The sequence below is a fragment of the Calonectris borealis genome, chromosome 8, assembly GCF_964195595.1.
Source record: "Calonectris borealis chromosome 8, bCalBor7.hap1.2, whole genome shotgun sequence".
Classification (NCBI taxonomy): domain Eukaryota; kingdom Metazoa; phylum Chordata; class Aves; order Procellariiformes; family Procellariidae; genus Calonectris; species Calonectris borealis.
This window is the reverse complement of record NC_134319.1, coordinates 32,245,604-32,255,095: the sequence shown is the minus strand read 5'-3', so window position 1 is coordinate 32,255,095 and position 9,492 is coordinate 32,245,604. Positions and strand designations below refer to the sequence as shown.

The 9,492-nt window shown below is 47.9% G+C and overlaps 1 protein-coding gene across 5 annotated transcripts in view; it reads left to right on the top strand.

The window, feature by feature from the left end:
- The first annotated feature begins 659 nt into the window (after positions 1-659).
- Positions 660-9,492, top strand: part of FAM20B (FAM20B glycosaminoglycan xylosylkinase) — a 30,012-nt gene continuing 21,179 nt past the window's right edge. For 3 of the 5 annotated variants that reach the window (XR_012674567.1, XM_075156863.1, XM_075156860.1), the window contains exon 1: positions 5,157-5,923. The gene's annotated coding sequence lies outside the window, so the exon portion shown is untranslated. Of the gene's footprint in view, positions 746-1,439; positions 1,460-5,156; positions 5,924-9,492 lie in introns of those variants that run through there. The other 2 variants (XM_075156861.1, XM_075156862.1) reach the window with 2 other exon arrangements.

Sequence of the window (9,492 nt, the reverse complement as noted above, 5' to 3'; positions counted from 1 at the left end):
TTAAAAGGAGGCATATTGTTTAGGACTATAATATGTAGTATAATAATAACATAGTATAACATAATTATATATTTATAAAAATATATATATAAAAATATATAAAATATAGTATAATAATAATATAGTATAACATAATTATATATATAGAAAATATATATATAAAAAATATAATATAATAATATAGTATAATAGGGCTCTACTTCTGAATTCACAGAAGGCAAACACCTCTGAACGCTGTTGTGTGTTATCACCAGAATCTTTGCCCAGAATCCTGTTCACACAGGGCCCTGCTGCACGCAGCCTAAGCCCAGTATTTTTAACGTATTTTTTAAAAAGCCTCTTTCCCTCGATTTCACCCCAAAACCTCTGCTCCCGCCCCGCAGCGGCAGCCCACGGCCTGCGCCCCGAGCGCCGGCTCCCGCTCCCCGCCGGGCAGGGCGGGGTTAATCCCCGCTCCCACCCCATTGGCTGGCCGGAGGTGGCGCTCCCTCCGCCGCTCCTATTGGAGGCGGGAGGCCGAGGGCGCTAGGAGGCGGCCTATGGGAGGGCGCGCAGCGTCCCGTTGGCGAGGGAAAGGCGGCCGGCTCATTGGTCGGCAGGCGGGCGGTGAGTGGAGCGGGGGAGGCGGGGCGGCCGGCCATTGGCTGCGGGGCGGGGGCAGGGAGCCGGGCGGCACCATGTTGGGGAGCTGGCGGGGGCTGGTGGCGGCGCCGGCCGGGGACATGGAGCGCGGGCAGCGGGCGGGGTGAGTGCGGCGCGGCGCGGGGGACGGGCCGGCGCGGGCCGCGGGGCGCTCCGCGGGGGCCGGGGGAGGCCGCTCCCGCGCCTGCCTGCGTGGCTCTGCGGGGCGGCGGCACCTGAGGGGCGGGCACGCCCCTGCCGCCTCGCCCTGCCCGGGGCACCGGCCTGGGGCGGGGGGGGACAGCCCTCCGCCTCCCTCCGGGGCGCGGCGGCTGCGGGGCCGGGCCCGGTAGCCGGCGGGGGTCGGGGGGCCGCCGCAGGGGCTGGGTGCCGGCTGTGGAGCCCCGCGGAGGGGGAGGGAGGAGCCGTTAGAACCGTTACGGCCGTTGGCCAGGGGCGCGCCGCGCAGGTGCGCAGCTGCTCCGCCGGGCCCGGGCCTGGCGGGGGCGGAGGGAGCGGCGGCCTCCCGCCGAGCTGCCCCGCGGGAGGAGGCGGCGGGGGCGGGCTGCGCTCCGCGGAGGGCTCCCGCAGGTCGGCGTTAGCAGCGCGCTGAACCCCGCACGGCTGGGTCCGCCGGCACGTAGGACGCGTTCGGTCTTAGCAGCTCTGCCTCGCTGGGAATACCTCTGCGGTTCCCATCTGCGGAAGGTCAGCTTCCCAAAATACCCCCCCGGTTTCGTCCGTGGCCAGTTAAGGACTTCACGGATACCGCTGGAGCAGATGTGAATGTTTACCTGCGCTCTTACGTTTCCTTCCTCTCCTGGAGCCTTGCTTTCAGGTGGGAAGAGAACCCCGCTCAGCTGCGAAGCCTGCTGCCTTTCCAGCCGTGTACTCACGCTTGTGAATAGCCGTCTGCGCGGTGTTCTAGCTCACTGAGTACCGCTTGCTTAGCTTAGCTAAGGTCATCGCCTGGTTGTGAAAAATAAGATGTGTCTTGTCGAGCGGAAATGCTGATCGTAGTTTTCAAAGCCATGGGTTTAACCGTTTTTAAAGGACAGCTGTCTTTAGGTTCTTTCTGGATACAGATGTGTATAAGCAGTGCAGCTGTTTTGGTTTATGCTGGCTGAGGCCCTGGTGCTACAACGTACATACATACATATGTGCTTTAGGGTCTGAGCAAACAGAGAAAACTGTAAAATGTAGATTCTGGTCTTGTGGTGAATTCCACGTAAATAGATCCCACCTGGTACTTATTACAGAACAGGGCATTAATATTGTGGTCTTATTTTAATTTGAAAATGACTCTATGCACCTCTTACGTCCTTAAGTCTGACCTACTTAGTTGCAACAAGATTTGTCTCCATTTGCAGTACAAAGTCTCAGGAGGGTGAGGTGGATTTTGTTTTCTCACACATTAACAAAGTTAGCAGCTCAATTCTGAGACCAAAATCTCTTGTCCTCTGGTTCCTTGTCCGCTGCTTCTCTTCTTGGGAGTAAGGGAAATTGATTGGCGCTGTCTTACAGCAGAGACAGGCTCGTTGTTGCTAAATGTCAGATGGGTGTACAGACCCAGGTTGAGTTTTTGGTGCCCGTTTAGGTATGAACTGAATAAACATAGGAACATCAAGTTGATAAGGAAAACTACAGGATTTTCTTACTGCTTTGGTTTCACTTCCAAGCTGAACGAGGCTCCCTAAGACATTTCCAGCTCGCTTTATTGTTGTTGTGTATCTGCCCGCAATGGTCAGGTGGAACTTCGGTAACTGGGATGGGGGCGAGGGGGAGTTACTTCCTTAGTATTGAAACTGGAGTGTTTTCTGTTGTTTTCTGACCAGGTCCCAGCACCCGCCGCTTTGGTGCCCTCGGTTCCTGCCCGTGTCCCGAACCGTTTTGCTTTACAGTACTTTCAATTCCTTCCTTCCCGTACAGTGTTCCAGCTCCCTCCCCGTACCAGCTGTGCGCACGCTGGTTGCCCAGATGGCCGAGGCGAACAGACAACTGTTGAGCTAACGCTGCAGCCTTTCCCTCAGCGCTCCCCAGCTGCCAATTCCCAATAAACACATAAACTCTGTCTTCAAAACATCTACTGTTCTCTCAGATGTATTTGAAATTAGCCAATGGATCCAAAACCTTACTGGTGAAAAGTGTGATTATATAAACTTTGTTTCCATAGGAAACCCTGCTTGAAGGAAAGTTGTTCCGTGAGGAGAATTAACGAAGCCTGGTTTCCTGGGGACTTGTTTGCCCATCCTACTGTCTCCTACCACCCCCAGTTCCCCGGTAGCCTCCCTCTCCCCAGGACTGCACCCAGGTGCTGCCCGTGTCCTGATCTGCCCCGTCTTTATGCGTGCAGCTGGCGGAGTCGGGTGCTCCTGTTTGCTGAGCGGCCAGCCGGCTGCCGGGAAGGATTGAGGATGTATCTCGAGTTGTCCTTGGCTTCTTGAAGCTGCTGTCCTCCATCTGGCCAGTTGTTTTTGTAAAGCTCATGGATGTATTCCCCTGGCAAATTTGGCAGAACTGTAGGTAATGGATTCTAAGGTTAGTAAAGAACATAACGGGGCAAGGTGGACAGACAGATGGACAAAATGATTTCATTTCTCTCGGAAGAAGTGTGAGAATATAACAGGCAGTTACTGACTTTTACAGTTATAAGCATCGATAACGCAGTGATTAAAATGCTCGTGATCTCTCATATTTTATCTACTCTGTAGCTCTCAACCGGGGATGCAGTTGTACATGTGGAAAGGAAAGTTTGAGCATAGGCTGTCGCAAAGATTTTGCCTATAGATAGCGGGGGTTTTAACAGAAAAAGAGACGGAGAAATAGCAGACGAGTAAATACGTGTGAAGGATTGTGCGCTGGATTACTAAACTCGTACACAAACCGGGCAGCAGGCAGAGAGTGGAAGTGACAGAATGAGTCTGAAAAATCTAAGCAAAGGTCTGTGGGAGCCTGCCTGTGAAAACTGAAATAACAAGGCTTATGCAGAGAGGGAAGGCATGAGCTAGCAAGCAGTTGGCCAAAGAGGGGAGGATAGGAGGAAAGATTGATCTGGTGAGACTGAAGTACATCTTAGGAAGAGGAAAACATCACTATTTGTATACCCTGTTTCTTCAAGGCATTTTCCAGGATTTACCAGAGAACTTTTAAAGACCTTTTCATAGGAGATCCCAAAAGGCATACTGTATTTAGGAAGAGAAAACCTGCATTTAAACAGGAGTTAGAGTGTACTTAACCATAGTTATTTCAGATTGGTATCTGTTCAAGCTATGATTTTTTTGTGTCCTTGTGCTGACGGACCATACCTTTGCCTGCCCTCAGACCTTATTTGTCAGTTGGAGCATAACAAAATCCTTGCAAATTATATACAAGTATTTTTGCGATAGAAGCTTTCTAGCTTTATGATATAAAAATAAGATTATGGTACATGACATAGTATTGGTCTTGTGACTCTAATAAAAAATGTTTTCTGAGATACGGTCCTCTGCTAACTTTGTAGGCTGCTTACGGTAGCTGTGATTTTGCTGCTGTTTGTAGCAGGCGCGTTTCATGCTGCTTTTAGAACTGGGAGTAAAGTGGTATGATGTTGGTATTTAATGCCAGCGGGCACGCTTTAGTTCAGGTGTTTGCGTGCACAGTGCCCCCACCGTGATATTTAGAAGACGCTGTTATTTGGATATCGACTTGGAAGACTTGTTACTTGCTGAGAATGCAGACCCTGGCTGTAATGAGAGCCAAAATTAATCGGGAAATATCCTGAAGAGGTAGTGAAAAACAAGCAGCATTTCTTAAGCAAGCTTGCCAGTTGACTGCACTATTAAAAAGCTGACATGATTGCTTATTTCTGACTATTTTCTTTTCCTCGTTAATCAGGGGTGTGGTAAAATGGTAGAGGGAGGTGGGTTTTTCTGTGCTTCTGTGACATAGAGATGGAGTTTGGGTGGTAAAGCAACAAAGCTCTTTGGATTATGTCTTCTGTTTAGTAAGGGTAGCTGGAGATAAGGCTAAGCAGAAGCTTAGGAAAGAAAAAAAAAAACAAAACACCCCACCCACTTTTAGAGTTACCTGACCTTGGTAGGACATCCCTGCTGCCCAACAGCAGGAGGCAACCTGTGTTGTTCTGGGACTGTAGGTATACAGGGATTACTCTGTCCTTGTATTGTCTTAGCTCTGGTTGGAGGCTTAAAACATCTTTGACTTCCCAAAACTTTATTTGGGTTTTTCCTTCTCTGATGCCTTCTGATTCAAAGAGCATCTAATACCATTTTGTGCATCCCGTATTCCCACAACTCTTATGTAGAAGTAAGCAGCTACTCTGTCCTTTTGCCCCTGTTTGTCAAGTGTGAAGACCCTTGCCTCATCCCCTCACCCCTGCCAGTTTCTGGAACTATTTGCTTTTGGGGTCTCCTTCTGGGTTTACTTTTTCATTGTCCTAGACCCTTTTGCCCTTCGTTCCACAGAGTTCTGCTCACAAGTCACTCTATTCCCCCCCCCCCGCCCTTTTTTTTTTAGTTATTATTTCATTTGTTTCTGTGGCCACTTCCCATCTCTCTCCTCATTCCAGGACCAGCTTCACGCTTCCTGAGCTTTTATAATCCTCTTTTCCAATCCAAGAGTGTTCCAAAGACTTGTCCTTTCCTTCAAATGAACTTCTTCCAAAACCGTGTAAACATTTTCTTACAACACCTCCACACCGTCGCTCATGCCATCTTCAATTTAAAACAATAAAGCTTAAGTTCTTGCTCTCCGCGGTGAACTTCTTCGTGAAGGGGTTCATTTTTGTTGGCTCGTACAGGAAGGAGCATCGTGTTGGCACCTAAGGAGTATCGTGCAGGCTCTGCAGCTAGCGTGTGACTCGATTGCATAGCAACCTCAGGGGCGTCTGCTTTGCTGGAGGAGAGCAGCTGATGACTCAGTTCGGCAGATGTCAGTAAAAAGTCAGAGCCGACTCACCTGCTTAAAGCTGCAGAGAGCAAAATCTCTCTGCAGGGGTTTGGTTGGGATGTCAGGAGTAATTGCGTAACTTCGGGAGAAACTGGTTGTTCAGTTAAGGGAATTATTGAAATGTCTTATAGCAAATATTTAATTTTTTTTTTTTGTAAATTCTATCTACATAGTTGGAGGTTTTCAACCAAAATTAGTTTCAAAGCTGTCACAAAAGATAAACTAAGTAAATGACCTTTAATGTAAGTGGTGGCTCTAGTTGTATTCTCCTCCCTCCTGCAGAAAGAATACCCCTAGAGAAACTCAGCATTCCTGAAAATCGGTCTAGGAAAGTGAGTGCCCAGCTTGAGCTCCAGAGGTACGAAACGTTTCTGTCCTCTGCTTTAGTTGGCCAGCGCTGGGCTGGGAGCCTTTCTTGAAATATATGTGTACGTGTATACATGCCTCATAACGAGGAGTCACTGTTCCGAAATAAACTGTGTTCTTCTGTGTAACTTCTTACAAACTCTAATGGATTTTAAAAATGAGTGAAAGCAGATCTTGGTAACGGCAATGTTCAAAATGATTTAGAATTAGTAGTTTTAAAGAAGAGAAATTATGAAGTTAGAATGAGAGGGTACAGTTACAGCCTGATCTGCTTTGCTTGTTTTCTCAGATTGAAGAATAATAGTGTTATTTAGGGCTCTCCTTCTGGGTGAGTCTGTATTTGCAAGAACGAGGGCTTTCGGGTCAGGTGCCTCCTCCTTGTCTGTGCTTCTCATTCTCACGCTTGCAGCGTGTAATATGCAGATTGACGTGCTGTTTGGAGAAATACAGGCTGCCTAAACAGAACCGAGATGAACAATAATATGTTTTAATTTCCATGTAAACATGTGATTTGTTGTCTTTCACTATTAGCGCGAGCACATTTTCCAGTAGATTAAAATCAGTATTACGTAGTTAACAGGGGACCGTAGTACTCGTTTGAAGCACCCCCGAGACTTGATAGCCGCCTTTCACCCAACCCTCCACCCTTCGTGGGGTTTTTATGTTGTTGTGTTTGCTATTAACATTAAACCAGTTGTTCAGTTTTAAGTCATTGTCTTTAGGAGACACTCACTTTCTTTCCTGCTTCAGCGGACGGGTTTTATAGGAAGTATTTAAGAGGCAAAATGTGTAACTTGGGAAGGGCCAAACTGAACTGAACTGATCTATGACCTGAGGCGGGATGATGATGGCAAAAAAAATCAGATGGTAAACGGGGCTAAAAGCCACGCTTCTGTATCGTCAGAGCGTGTCGCCTGTAAGTTGAGCGGTGCTCAGCTTGGTCGCTGTGCTGGAAAGATTTTGAAAATAGGAAGATCTGACAGTTTGTTACAGAATTTCCTTGTCCCTCTTGGTGGGCTCTCTGTGACTGTTCCTGAGTGGTTCAGCTGCTTAGTCTTTCTTGGGCTGGCCTGGGCCGTAGTTTTACCGGCACGTATAATCACTGGTGCCGCTGCCAGGAGAAACACTTGTTCTTGGCCTCCTGGTGTGCCCTCCTCAGGTGCTTGTGAAACTATGTTGGAAACCAGATTTGGGGGAAGGAGGGCTGAAGCCAGAAATGAAGAAATAAAAATGTTCAAGCTTGAACATTGATCAGGTCTTTCATGGAGTGCATTGCACAAAGGTGGGAAGTACGTGGAGAGCCGGGCCATTCTTTAGGTGAGGGTGCTGGCTTGAGTAACTTGAGGTGCCCCTCTGTAGATAGGAAGGTTTTGTAGACACTTGGTGGGTCATCTCCCACTGTTGGTGGTGCTGTGCCGCCCTCCCCTGTCTCTCGGACTTGCACCGGTAGTGGTGCTTTGTAGTCAGATGATAAACTGTGCATTGGCTCAAAAACTAACAATAGAAGGTGGTTCACACACAAAGAAAGAAGGTGGTTAATGCTTGGGTGGGTCGGTGACCTGGATGGTTGAACGACCTTGCAGCTGGGTTGTATGAATGCTAACACTGACACACAAGGTGGGAGAGCCATGTAGCTGGGAGGTAGGGTGGGTCTGCTATAGACCTAATGTAAATTTATTTAAGGTGCTGTGGAGTCATTCTTGGGCTTGCATGTGCTTTTATACTAGTACTCTTATACTGTGCCAAACCTGATTCTGCATGGATGACTTGCTCAAAGGATGCACCTTACTGTCATCTGCTGTTTGCCACAGCCTTAATCTTCCATGGAGGTGTACCTCAACGATCTGCTCAGGCCCCTCAGAGCCATTGTACCCCCCCCGTGACCTTCGCAGGCAGGGCACGGTGTCCACGCAGGCACTGAAGATGGCTGTGGTCTGTGTTTGGCCAGCAAGTCATAGTCTGGCTGTCCTTTGGTTGCTGCTGGTAAATTAACTTAGCCTGTGCAGCTTGTTTTTCCAGTGACATGATTAATAATGACTGGTTTATACGCTTATTGTTAAATCGCATGAGAAGGCTTTTCTATATTAGTCCTACGGCAGCTCAGGGTGCCATTTGTGGTTTTCGTGATTAGCATAGCTTGTGCAAAGAGAAATCTCTGATGGCTCTGAGCGTTCCTCAGAGATGTGCCTTAGTATCCATTTCCATTTGGGTTTTGACTACATTTAACTAATATTATGAAGATAATTTCCATCCTCATAATTGAAGTGCAGTTGATTAACCGTATGTTATGTGGTCCTTATATGCCAACACTGTACTGGCAAAGACTTGTCGAGGGGTGAGACAGGTCTTGCAGCCCATTGTAAATATAGAAACACAGATGTGGCTTTAACTGTGTTGTAGGTGAGGTTTCTGAGAAGAGGCAGTATTAGTGTTTGAGGTTTTTTTTTTTCCTTGTTAATTTGGTGTTGAGATTACAGAGATTTTGTATATTTTTTGTGGTTATTGGTTTTACAATTGACCGCAGAAGATACATAGTTAACCGCAAGGAAGTAAAGATGTCCCCCCCCCTTTTTTTTCTTTTTCTTTTTTTTTTTTTTTTAAAAGAATGGAAAAAAGATGGGTAAATTATAGTGGCAGCAAATGAGAGGCAATAAACAAATTAAGTCTTTTCTGTCCTTATGTCTTGTACCTTCAGGAAACCAGGCTGTGAAGCTGTTGTCACCGGTTGTCAGATGTCGGGAATCTACCTGGGAGCTCTCTCTTGAGGGACAAATCTTTAGGAAATCAGGGGTCCTGGGTTCTCTTACTAACGGAAAAGTGTTTGTGAAATTGGAGCCATCAACTTAAACTACAATTCTCTGCAAAAATCTCGCCCGTGGTAGTTGCAGCTGTTATGATTTCAGCTGTGTAGAGATGCTATCAGGCAATTTCCCCTTTTGTGCAGATCAGTGAAAGGCTACAGGAAGACAGCAAACCCCGTGTGTTTTAACAGAAATGTTTGGGCTTGTGCTGGTTTTGGCTGGGATAGAGTTAATTTTCTTTATAGTAGTTAGTATGGGGCTAAGTTTTGGATTTGTGCTGCAAACAGTGTTGATAACCCAGGGATGTTTTCGTTCCTGCTGAGCAGTGCTTACACAGAGTCAAGGCCTTTGCTGCTCCTCACCCCACCCCACCAGCGAGGAGGCCGGGGGTGCACAAGGAGTTGGGAGGGGACACGGCTGGGACAGCTGACCCCAACTGGCCAACAGGGTATTCCATACCATGTGACGTCATGCTCAGCATGTAAAGCTGGGGGAAGAAGGAGAGGGGGACGTTCAGAGTGATGGCGTTTGTCTTCCCAAGTCACCGTTACAGGTGATAGAGCCCTGCTTTCCTGGAGATGGCTGAACACCTGCCTGCTGGTGGGAAGGAGTGAATGAATTCCTTGGTTTGCTTTGCTTGTGTGTGCAGCTTTTGCTTCACCTATTGAACTGTCTTTATCTCAACCCAGGAGTTTTCTCACTTTTCTGATTCTCCTCCCCACCCCACCAGGAGGGAGGGAGCAAGCGGCTGTGTGGGGCT